The sequence below is a fragment of the Prionailurus viverrinus genome, chromosome B4, assembly GCF_022837055.1.
Source record: "Prionailurus viverrinus isolate Anna chromosome B4, UM_Priviv_1.0, whole genome shotgun sequence".
Lineage (NCBI taxonomy): Eukaryota > Metazoa > Chordata > Mammalia > Carnivora > Felidae > Prionailurus > Prionailurus viverrinus.
The window spans coordinates 138,692,240-138,704,866 of NC_062567.1; the positions used below are offsets into that span (position 1 = coordinate 138,692,240).

The following is a 12,627-nucleotide window of genomic DNA, read 5'->3' on the forward strand; positions in this document are numbered from 1 at the left end:
GGGGAGGAGCAGAGAGAGAGAGGGAGAGGGAATCCCAAGCAGGTTCCATGCTGTCAGCATAGCTCGAACCCACGAGCCGTGGGATCGTGACCTGAGCTGAAGTCAAGAGTGGGACGCTCAACCGACTGAGCCACACAGGCACCCCTCTTCTAATACAGGTATTTAAAGCTATAAATTTCTCTCTGAGCCCTTCAACATCCAAATTTTGGTGTGTTACTTTCATTTGGATGAAAATACTTTCTAATTTCCCTTGTAATTTCTTTCTGACACTCGGATCATTTAGAAATGTGCTTTTATTTCCAAATATTTATTGATTTCTCAAATTCCCTTCTGTTAGTGTTTTATAACCTAACTGCATTGTGGGTGAAGGACACTTGCATAGTTTTAGCCCTTTGACGTGTAACCCGTGTTTTCTGGCCACGTGGGCCATGTTGGGCAGGTGTGTCGAGGGCCGTGCTCCCCTGCTGGCTTTCCACGTGGCTGTTCTCGCTGACTTGCCTTCAAGTGTGCTGGTTCCTCTAGTGAATGTGTCCGTTGTCCTGCAGTTCAACATCCCGTAATTCCTGCTTGGTTCTCTTTTATGATTTTTCTCTGTATGTTGACGTTTATTTGATGAGATGTTTTATGTTTTATACATCGTCTGTGTACATTGTTTCCTTTAATTCAGCTCACACATTTATAATGCTCAATTTAAGGTCTTTGTCTAGCGGGGCGCCTAGGTGGCTCAGTCAGTTAAGCATTCGACTTTGGCTCAGGTCAGGATATCGCAGATCGTGAGTTTGAGCCCCATGTTGGAACCTGGAGCCTGCTTCAGATTCTGTGTCTCCCTCCCTCTCTGCCTCTCCTCCCCCCTCACATTCCATCTCTCCATATCTCTCAGAAAAAGCATTTTTAAAAAGTCTTTGTCTAGTAAGTCTAACATCTGGGTCCTCTCAGGGACAGTTTCTTTTGACTGTTTTCCTCTGTGTCTGGCCCATGCTTTCCTGCTTCTTTGCATGTTTTGTAATACTTTTGATTTTGTTGAAAACGACATCAGATCCTCCTCCCTCTCGTGTTTGTTTTCGTGGCTGGAGTTTTGTTTTGTTTTAATGTATTTCTTCCATGGCTTTCCTGAACTAATTCTAGAAAGTCTGTGTTCTTTGTAGCGTTTGGCCACTGCTGTCTCTGCTTGGTGAGCCTAGTGGTCAGTTGAGGGTTGGTCCGAGACTTCCTCCCCCCGACCCCCCACCCCTGGTCCGAGACCTCCTTAAACGCCTCGAGCCGGTGTGTCTGCCGTCCCTGCCGGGGGCTGTGTGTGCGCGTCTGTCCCGGAGCACTCTGTCATCACCTTCACCCTCTGCTTGCGGCCAGAGGGCAGGGGTTGGGGTGGCCGCTCACATCTTTCCTGGGCTCATGCACCGTTCTGCACATGCGTGTCCTCTGCATCCCTGGGAGTTGGCCGGAGTTTTTCAAAGCTCTCTGTAGACCTCTTGGTCCCCGGATCTTCCCTTTACACCTGTGACCAGGCGCTTGCTGGCCCCAGCTGGCCCTGCGGCCTTGGTAGCTGTTTTCAACAGACTCCCCGGGGAAGGGGTTTTTGTCACAAAGCGAGCTCTGAATCGGCTCACGTGACAGCCGTGCCCTGTGAATGGGGCTTTTCGAGGGACCCGTGACGGAGGTCAGGTAGCGGTCGAGCTGCCGAGTGGGACTCTGCAGGGCCGGTGCTTCCATGGCTCCCGCGGGGAAGGAGGGTGGCAGTTCCGACGCCACAAGTTGTGTCCTGAGCCTCCGGTCACGCCCTGGAGCGCTGGCTGGTCCGACGCGGATGACGCGGATTCCAGAGGCCCTCGTCCTGACGCTCTGGAGCAGCGGCTGGCTTTCGGAGGCCCCTTCTCGACGCTTTGCTGCTTTTCTCCCCAAGCTGCTCCATTTAGTCCGTTCCCGGCAGTTTCACGCAGCTCTCTGCCCCGGAAGGAAGTTTTTGGCTGCTTGTTCCGCTCCAGCCTCTTCGGACCTCACCTCGGACCGCCGACACACATCGGCTTTGTCGCGGGGCGGGAAACGCCGTCCTCCGGACGTCCGGTGAATACCTGCGGCTGCTTTGGGATTGCCATCGTGTCAGACCCCGGGCGGCTCCGTCCCGTGCAGGTCTGCTACCTCGTACACGTAGGCCTTGTACACGTTTTTGGTTTGTTCTCTGTGCTTCTGTTTTGGAGTGAAGGAAATTGCTTGTTGGTTTTGCCTCGTTGGCGACGTCCTCCTCGAGATCTTGGTTTTGCTGTTCTAGTTCTGTGCTGTGTTATCGACAGAAACGAGTGAACCTAATTGTGTTTCAAAGGAATAAAATAACTACGTTTAAGAGGGAAGACCGACCCAAGAAACTCTTGGACCCAGTGCTGAACCCACAAGCCCAGACACAAACGTTTATGAATCACCGTCTCGACTTCAAACGCTTGTTTTTCCTCGGTGGTCCGCGTTAGTATTCTGAAACTACTTTGTGGATGTTGTAGGATTGAGCAAATGGGAAAATCTTTAAGGATAGTGGGAGCCAGAAAAAGAAGCCACAGATGCAGAAAGGGGGAGGCTAGAAGGATCTGTGGTGTTGGGTTGAGGTGGGAGCTATCAGGGTGAACTACGGTTTTTATTCACGATGCACATGCGCATAGGTTTGCGGGTGTCTTGATGGCTTTAGTTAATTCCATTGATCAGTTTCGAGAAGCACGGGTCCCCAGGTGTGAGGGGCGTACCGAGCACCCACCACTATTTTTATTATTCTTGTCGTCGTCTCCGCGTCACTGAGCTTCCCTGTGGGGCTGCGTTATTCCTGCCTGAAGGAACCCCGTCCGCCTTTCCTTTGGTACAGGCACATTCGGTGTTTGCCTTGTCTGATGGGTTTCTATTTTAGATCAGTTTCTGCAGGAATATTTTTGCTGAGTGTTGAATTCTGGTTTGGCCTTTTTTCAGAACTTTGAAGGTACCATTCCTTTGTCTCCTGGTTCACATTGCTTCTCTTGAAAAGTCGGCAGTCCGTCTAATTGGGTTTTTTTTTTCCTTCTTAAAATAATTGTTATGGAAGTGAGAGATTAGGACGCACCGTCACCCAGCTGCAGCAGCTGCTCGCTCGTGGCCATTCGTTTAGCTGTATCCCCCCCTCAGTTATTTTGAAGCAAACACCAGAAACCGTATTTTACCTGGACGTGTTTCAGTAAGTGTCTTGAAAAGATAGCATTCTTTCAAAAGTTGTATCTGCAATACCTTTATCACAGCTTTAAAACTAACGGTAATCTCTATATCACATATCTGGTATCCAAATTTCCCACATTGTCTAAAAAATATTTTTATATAGATTTGCTAGTTCAGGTCAGGATTCAAGTGGAATTTGTTTGTTAAGGAAACTGGGTTGTTTCCTGAAGAATTTCCTGTAATCTGGGTTTTGCTGATTTCATCACTCTGGTATTTTTGTTTTGTTTTTTAAACTTTTTAAGTTTATTTATTTATTTTGAGAGAGACAGAGACAGCACGAGTGGGGGAGGGTCAGAGAGAGAGGGAGACACGGGGAGAGAGGGAGCCGAAGCAGGCTCCAGGCTCTGAGCTGTCGGCACAGAGCCCAACGCGGGGCTCGAACCCACGAGCCGTGAGATCTTGACCTGAGCCGAAGTCGGATGCTTAACCAACTGAGTCACCCAGGCGCCCCACAAATTTAATTTCTTAAAGGCTATTCGGGTCATCTCTCTATTGAGTTTCAGTAATGTGTCTTTCCAGGAGTTTGTCGGTTTCCTAGAAGTTGCTGATTTTTTTTTTTTTTAATTTTTTTTAACGTTTATTTATTTTTGAGACAGAGACAGAGCATGAACAGGGGAGGGGCAGAGAGAGAGGGAGATACAGAATCTGAAACAGGCTCCAGGCTCCGAGCTGTCAGCACAGAGCCTGATGCGGGGCTTGAACTCACGGACCTGAAATCATGACCTGAGCCGAAGTCAGACGCTTAACCGACCAAGCCACCCAGGCGCCCCAGAAGTTGCTGATTTTATGGTCATACAGTTGCTTGTGTATTCCCTTATCATCCTGACCATCTGCGAGGTCTAAGATGGTACCCCTCTTTCGTTCCTGGTGGTGGTGATGTCTGTCTTTCTCTGTGTAGAAGTTTGTCAATTTTATTGATTTTCCAAAGAACCAGTGTTTGGTTTCATTGATTTCATGTCTTTTCTCTATTGTTTTCTTCTCTCTCTGCTTCCTTTGGGATTAAATTTGCTTCACTGTCCTTGTGATTTTTGTCTTTGACCCTTGGCTTAATATAGAAGAGTTATTGATTTGAACATATTTTGGATTTTTCTAGATATCATTCTGTTGTTGGTTTCTCGTTCAGTCCCCCTCTTACCGGAGACCTTTCACATTTACGGACGTTTGCTTTATTGTCCTGGAACAGTTGATCTTGATGAATGTTCTGTGTGTACCTGTAAATAACATGTGTTCTGTTTTTGTTGGTTGGACATTCAATAAATGTCACTCGGGGCATGTGATAGTGTCCGTAAAACTCCTGTTATCTTTACTGACTGCTCGTTGAGCTAACTGTTGCATTAGACGTGTTGAAATCTCTGTAATTGTCACTCACTCTAGTCTCCCTTTAGTTCCGTCCAGTGTGCACGTCTGATGAGCTAGCCCTCTGTCACTTTACGTAGCATCCCTGTTGTCCCTGGCACGTCCCTCCCAGTCTCCATCGGAGGCTGATGTGGCCACTGCAGCTTTCTGTGAATCAGTATCAGTGTGGTATGCCTTTTCCATCTTTGGCTCCTAACCTGTTTGTGTCTTTATGTTTAAAGTGTGTTTCTTGTTGGGGCGCCTGGGTGGCTCAGTCGGTTAAGCATCCGACTTCAGCCTAGATCACGATCTCATGGTTCGAGCCCCATGTCAGGCTCTGTGCTGACAGCTCAGAGCCTGGAGCCTGCTTTGGATTCTGTGTCTCCCTCTCTCTCTGCCCCTCACCTGCTCTTGCTCTGTCTCTCTCCCTCAAAAGTATAAACATTAAAAAAGGAAAAAAGTGTGTTTCTTGTAGGCAGAGTTAGTCTTGCTTTTTATTCAATCTGGCAGCCCCTGCCTTTTAGAAAGCATCTTTTTATCTGTGTGTCTAGGGAGGCTCTCTGGTTTCTCCTTTACTCTTATTCTGAGGTCACAGAACACTTCACTTCTGGCCACCAAATGTGTGGGTGCTCTTCCCCGCAGTGACCAGTTCTCCAGCCCCCACAGGGTGTCCTACAGCTGAACTCCGTTCTGACACCATCTGCCCGGAGTCAGCGTCCCATCCCCCAGGGAGCGGCTCAGTCCCACAAGACTGCCCCCCTCTTCAGACGCCATTCCCAACTGGCAGGTTCCCGGGTTGCCCACAACTTCTGTCCGACTCGGCTCCAGATGACATTCCCGTGAGCCCCTTCTGGGGTTTGATAACCTGCTCGAGCAGCTCACAGAACTCAGGGGAACGCTTGCGCCATTCGTCCGTCGATCATGTAGGGAAGGGTTAGACGAAGGATACAGACGAACAGCAGACAGAGAGGTGCAGGGTGCGTGCGGGGAGGGTCCCACGCACAGGAGCTTCTGTCCTTGTGGACTTGGGGCGTGTCACCCTCCCGGCACACGGACGTGCTCACCAACCGACAAGTTCCCTGGAGCCCACACTTTGGGGATTTTTATGGAGGTTTTATCACATCGGTGTGATCAGTTATTAACTGGATCCCCCAGCCCGTCCCCCTCTCTGGAGAATGGGGAGCAGGGGTGAAAATCCCAGCTTCTAATCATGGCGTGGTCTTTCTGGTGACCAGTGCCCACCCAGGAGCCCACCCAGAGTCGCCTCATTAGAACAGAAGACACTCTGGAGCGCCTGGGTAGCTCGGTCAGTTAAGCGTCCGACTTCGGCCTAGGTCACGATCTCGCGATTCGTGAGTTTGAGCCCCGCGTCAGGCTTGGTGCCGACAGCTCGGAACCTGGAGCCTGCTTTGGATCCTGTGTCTCCCTCTCTCTCTGCCCCTTCCCCACTCATGCTCTGCCTCTCAAAAATAAACAAACTTTTAAAAGAATTAAAAATAAATAGACATTAAAAAAAAAGAAAAAACACCCAGCCTAGTAAAAGCTCAGGCAATACTTCACAAAGACACAAACGGCAGAAAGCCACGTAAGAGACTCAGCATTGTCAGGCTTTGAGGAACATCACTTCGATTTCTGCACGTTTGTTAACACTTTTTCTTTATCTCTTTCTTACTATTATGTTTTAGTGCTAGCCCTCCTGGTGGGTACAAAGTGATCTCTCCCTGTGTGTTTGGTTTGTACTTCCGTAACGATTAATGGTGTGGAGCATCTTTGTGTATCTTCCTTGGAGAAAGTCTAGTCCAGCCCTCTGCCCATTTTTGAATTGGGTCATTGTTGAGTTGTAGGAGTTCTTTGTTTCTCCTGGGTATTAAGTCCTTCTCAAATACATGATTTGCAAATATTTTCTCTCATTCTGCATTTTTTCACCCAATAATCTCATTTAATACACAAAGTTGTTTGATTTTTTTTTTTAAGTTTATTTTGTGAGAGAGAGCGTGAGCAGGGGAAGAGCAGAGAGAGAGGGAGAGAGGGAGAATCCCAAGCAGGCTCTGCTCAGCATGGAGCCCGATGTGGGGCTCGATCCCATGACTTTGAGATCACGACCTGAGGTGATACAAGAGTTGGATGCTCAACTGACTGAGCCACCCGGGTGCCCCTGATGCACAAATTTTAAATTTCTCAGTTTTTTTCTTTTTGTTTCATCCCGTTTTATTATTTTTTTTTATTTTTTTTAACATTTATTTATTTTTGAGACGGAGACAGAGCATGAATGGGGGGAGGGTCAGAGAGAGAGGGAGACACAGAGTCAGAAGCAGGCTCCAGGTTCTGAGCTGTCAGCACAGAGCCCGACGTGGGGCTTGAACTCACGGAGCACGAGATCACAACCTGAGCCGAAGTCGGACATTTAACCGACTGAGCCACCCAGGCGCCCCCATCCTGTTTTATTTTTATCACTGTGTCTTCATAATTATTGATCTTTCGTTGTGTTTGAATTGCTGTTAACCCCATCTGGTATATCTTTCATTTCAAATACTGTATTTTCGTCTCCAGAAATTTCATTTATAGTTTCCCCTTATCACATTTATCATTTTGTTTACCTCAAATGATATATTCATAATGCCTGTTTTAACGCTCTTCTGATTTTATCGTCTGTGTCATAGCTGGGTCTCTGTCTCCTGATGGTTGTCTCCGGTCAGGGGTCACGTTCCGCTTTCGCGTGCATCTGGTAATTTTTGTTTGATGTCGGCCATTTCGAACACATTTCCTTTATTGGGCGCGGGACGTCATACGTTCCTTCCGGTGCCGCTGAGGCTTGTTTTGGGGTACGACTGCGTTAGCTGCAGTGTGCCCTCTTTGGCTTGTTCGGGCGGCCTTTCTTCTCAGCCTCCTGCTGGGTTTCTTGCTGTTTCCTCTTGGGAGCCCAGGCGGTCCTTCCATCAGCTTTTCCCACTGATCCTCCAAGAACGGTTTCCTTAAATCGACGCAGATCCATCAGCCTAGGACGACAAGGGAACCCTGTACGGATCTCCCGGGCTCTGCGTGCAGGTTCCGGCCAGACTACGCAGGGGGAGCACCGGGGCCGCGTCGGGTCCCGCTCCCTGCACGGTAGGCTGTGCTCAAGGCGGCGAGCTTGACCGTCGCTCTCCGCGTCCTGGATCGCCGTCCCGTGCTTCCAATTTCCCTCTCGCCCCACGTCTGGAAAACATCGTTTTGGGTGTTTTATCTGGTGCGCTAGTTGTCGAATGTGAGCGGGTAAGCCCCCCTCCTTCGTGGCCAGAAGCAGAACTCCCTGTAGGTCCTCCAGTTCCATTCTTCTTCAAGATACATATAACCTGTAAAGTGTGTGTTAATCGGCTGTTTGTGTTACATTTATCATACACCACGTTCTTACAGTAAGGTGAGCTAGAGAAAGGAAGATGTTAAGAAAATCTTAAGGAAGAGAAAATACGCTTACAGCGCTGTACTGTGGTTACTGGGAAGCAGATGTGTGTATAAGTAGTCCTCACACCCATGTTGTTCAGGGTCACTGTGTTTTTCCGGTCAACTGTAGGCTATTTGTAGTTGTTCTGGGGGAGTCAGAAGTTACATGCAGATTTTTGACTGGGGCTCGGCCCCCCGCACCTGCCTGTGTTATACAAGAGTCAATTATTATTTTATTTATTCCTGGTTCTTTATATTTCCATATAAATTGTCAGCTCTGCTTATCAGCTATGGCAAAAAAAAGAAGAAATTGGGGGATTTTGATTGGAATTGTACTGAATTTATAGGTCAGTTCAGGAAACACTGATGTCTTACCAATATTGGATTTTCCACATCGTGAACTCCGTCTATTTAGTATTGTTTCAGCGTTCAGCCTACGGTCTTACACACATTTTCACGTTATCTGTACACATTTTATATTTTTGTATGTTAAATGTAGAATTTAAAATTTTTTTATCTTTCAATTATTTCTCTATACAAAAACAATTGCTTTGTATCTCATAATTTTCTAAATGACATTATTTTTAGTAGATTCCTTACGATTTTACCCACACAAACATGTTTAATATGAATGAAGACAGTTTTACATCTACGTTTTCAGTTCGTACGTCTTTTGTTTCCTCTGTTTGACTCACCACCCTGGCTCCTGCTGCCAGTGTGGTGCCAACTGGACGCAAGGAGAACAAACACCCTTGTCCCGTGCTGATCTTGGGGGGATGGCGCTCCGCCTTTGTCAGTAGCATGCGTGATATTGGCCCTAGGCTGTTTTTGTATGTCCTTTATCAGGTTGATAAAGTTTTCTTTTGGTTTTCATGTGCTGAGAATTTTTATCATGAATGGGTGTGGAATTAAAAAAAGTTTTTCTTAACATTTATTCACCTTTGAGAGACAGAGTGAACAGGGGAGGGGCAGACACACACACACACACACACACACACACACACACACACACACAGAATCAGAAGTAGGCTCCAGGCTCTAAGCTGTCAGCACAGAGCCCGACGCGGGGCTTGAACCCACGAACCGTGAGACCATGACCTGAGCTGAAGTCAGACACTTAACCGACTGAGCCACCCAGGCGCCCTTGGGTGTTGAATTATATCCAGTGTTTTTTCTGCGTCTACTGAAACGATGGTATGGTTTTTGTTCATTTTCCTTACTGTGGTGAATCGTATTGACTTATTTTCAAATGTTAAATGAACTTTGTCGTCCTGGATTAGCCCTGTTTAGTCCTGGTGTGTGACACGTTTTTACTACTGAATCTGATTTGTTAAAATTTTGAAAGGAATTTTCATTTACTTTTATGAGAGTTGTTGGTCTTTAATTTTAAAATCTTTTTATTTAAGGGGGCGCCTGGGTGGCTTAGTCAGTTAAACATCCAGTTCTTGATCATCCACTCGGGTCATGATCTCAGGGTTCGTGGGTTCAAGCCCCACGTCAGGCTCTGCGCTGACAGCATGGAGCCTGCTTGGGATTCTCTCTCTCTCTCTCTCTCTCTCTCTCTCTCTCTCTGCCCCTCCCCTGCACTTATGCTCTCTCTCAAAAATAAACATTACAAAATATCTTTTTCATTATGGAAAATTCGAGCATATCCACAAGTAGAGAGAACCGTAAAGTGCCCCCAGTGACCGCCACCCTGTGCCTGCTCCATGATCGTCCATACGCGGTCAGTCTCGTTCCATCTGTAGCTTCTGCCCGCCCCCACCCCAAACTGGATCATTCTGAGGCAAAACCCCAGCAGCGTATCGCTTCATCTGTCAATACTTGAACATAAAAGACCAAATACCATTTTCACTCTCCACATAAATACTTTCTTAATAGATTCAGAGGCTCACTTAGTGTTCAGGTTTCTCCAGTCGTCTTCATAATTTTTTAGATTTATGTTTTTTGGATTCCAGCTAGTCTCACCGCATGACGTCTCTCTCCCACCCTCTTGGTTCTTCGCTTTCATTAACGTGTCAGTTTGGATCAAGATTCAGATAATTGCTCCGCTCGGTCTGTGTGGTGTATTTTATGCTTGCATGTATTTCCACATCTGTCCGTCGTTCTGGACACCGTCAGGAGCCCATCAGATGCCACCTCTCCGTCCCCACCTGCTTCTCAACCGTGTGACTAGCCGGCACGCCGTGTCTCCCGTCTGCTCCCGTGGCAGCGCTGCCTTCTTGGGAACTTCTTTGGATCCGTCTTCAGTTGATTATTTTTTCCTTCAGCTGCTTTTAATCACCCGTTTCCCTTTATTTTGATTCTATACTTACGCATTTATAATTTCTTTCTATTGAGATGTCATTCACACACCACAGGGTAAACCTTTCTGCGGTATATTGGTAAGGTTGCAACTGATCCCAGAATTTGTAATCGCCCCGGAGGAAGCCCCCAGCCCATCAGCAGTATTGCCGTTGTGCTCCCGCACCCCCCGGCCTCCTCTCCCCTCCTCTGTCTCTCTCTGAACATTTCGTATGAATCCGGGCACACGGTGTGCCGTCTTCTATGTCTGCTTCCTGTAGCTCGATGACCTCGAGGTTCGTCGAGGTTCGTCTGTGTCGTGGTGAGCACGGTCTTGCCGTTAGAGGAATACGTCACGTTTTTAATCTACTCATGGGTGTCGGGGGGGGGGGGGCGGTCGTGTCCGCTTTTTGTCCGATGCCGTCCACGTACAGGTTTTTGAGTGAACACACATCTTCACTTCTCGGTATTTACACAGAAGCGGGATTGCTGGGTCACGGGCGACTTTACGTTGGAGACGCTGCCGGAGTGGTTTTCGAAGGGGCCACACCGCCTTCGTCCCCACCGGTGGTGGATGAGTGTTTTTCCACATCCGTGTCCGTGCTTGTCACTGGCTGTCTTTTTGAATTCAGCCGTCCTGGTGGGGGTCTCGTTGATGTTTTGATCTTACATATACTCGTAATTCTAATTCTTAAAAACTCTCCTCCAAATCTGGGTTTTCGTTTTTATAGCGTCATACTTTTTGCTCATTTTTCTTCGTTCTCTGTGTTTTCTGTGCAATTACATACGGTGTCCTGGAAATGCAGTTTGTGTAGTTCTCTTGCACTCTTTGCCGACTCCCACCCCCGGTGGCCTGCTCCTGTGTGCTCACTGATACTGATTCACAGGCTTATTTTTTATTCTGACCGTTTGGCCGAGCTTTGTGGAGTTCGTTCTTTGGGATGCTTTCTGAAAAACCCGTGTTTGCTTCTGGTGAGAATAGCCGTTTTGAAAAGCGTGCGCAGTGCCTCAGGGCGACCGTCCACCCTGCTCTGCCCGGCAGGCTCACGTGAGCACGTCTTGCGGCCTCACCTTCGACCGTGCTTCCTTCTCTCAGAAGCGCGCTGGTCCGGAACGCCTTCTGGGCCGGCGTCGCCGCCGTGGCTCCTGCACTCGGCGATGGCTCGCCTGCTCGGTGTGGCCGCCGGTGGGCACTGCCCGTGGACAGCCTCGGTCTGCACGGCAGGGCCCGGCTCAGCCCCCGCTCCGGCGTCCGTGTCTGTGTGCCCGGCCACACGTTGACGGGTGAGGTGGAGGGGCCGGGCAGCTGGCCGAGGCAGGGGCACGGGCAGGGGTACAGACCGGGTGGCTCTCGGCACTCACATCCCACCAGCACCACCGCCCGTGGCCAGAGGCCCCGGCAGGAGGGCCGTCCGCCCCTGCGGGGAGTGGCTGGCTGGCGCTGGCTCCGGCAGACCCGAGATGGCCAGCTGGCCCTGGCCGGGCCTGAGCTGGAGCCCCAGGGCCCGGGCTGTCCTGCAGCTGCTGTGACGAGGACGAAGTGTTCCTCACCATGTGTTGGGACGCAGGCCCCGCCGGCTGGCACCTCATCAGATGGTCAGCCCTGGGCACCCGGTGCCCTTTGGCGGCCTCATCCAGGCCGTGCTGGCCCCGGGTGGGCCGGGTGGGCCCGTGGTGGCCGAGGACGCTGTGTCTGCACAGACGCTGGAGGCCACGGAGTAAGTCTGGGGCCAGACAGTAACCGCGTCCCCTCCCCGGGCCGCTGGGATGCCGAGGCAGCACCTGGGCCGGACCCCAGCCCAGCAGGCCCGGGCAGCCAGCAAGTGACCCCACGGGGCTGGCGCGCGAACGCTGCTCTGGGCTTGGCACGGCCTCCCAGCCAGGCAGGGCCCCAGCGCCCCGGGCGGCTCGGGTTTGGCCGAGTGTCGCTGAGGGGGCCTGTCCTCCCTGACCCGGGGCCTCCGTGGCCACCCCGTGTGACACACACCCCTCTCTTCCCGCAGGTTGTTCGCTTCGCGCTTCCTTGATTTCTCCTTGTTGGTTTTTATTTGGGGGCTGGCTGAGCCAAAGCGTCAGAAATCTGCCTTTTGTCTTCCCGTGGGCCATTCTGGTTTTGATTTATGTATATAAGTTTTTGTGCAGGTTGTATTTATAATAAACCCCTGGTTGTTGTAGCAAAAAAAGTAAGCTTCTTGTACTTTGCCGGGGTCCACTCTTCAATGGTAAGCGCGCTGGTGCTGGTATTTGTGCCCCTTCCTGTACTTTCCCATTAGCTGCTCCCTCCCCCACGTGAACCCCACGTGTCCACTTTGTCCCTGTGCGCTGACCCCACCTCCTGTTCCCACCCATCCTGCCCACGCGCCTGCC

General features: G+C 49.7%; 1 protein-coding gene across 2 annotated transcripts in view; it reads left to right on the top strand.

The window, feature by feature from the left end:
* The window catches only part of ZBED4 (zinc finger BED-type containing 4), a 29,686-nt gene that overhangs the window by 11,297 nt on the left and 5,762 nt on the right, over window positions 1-12,627 (top strand). The window lies entirely within an intron of this gene.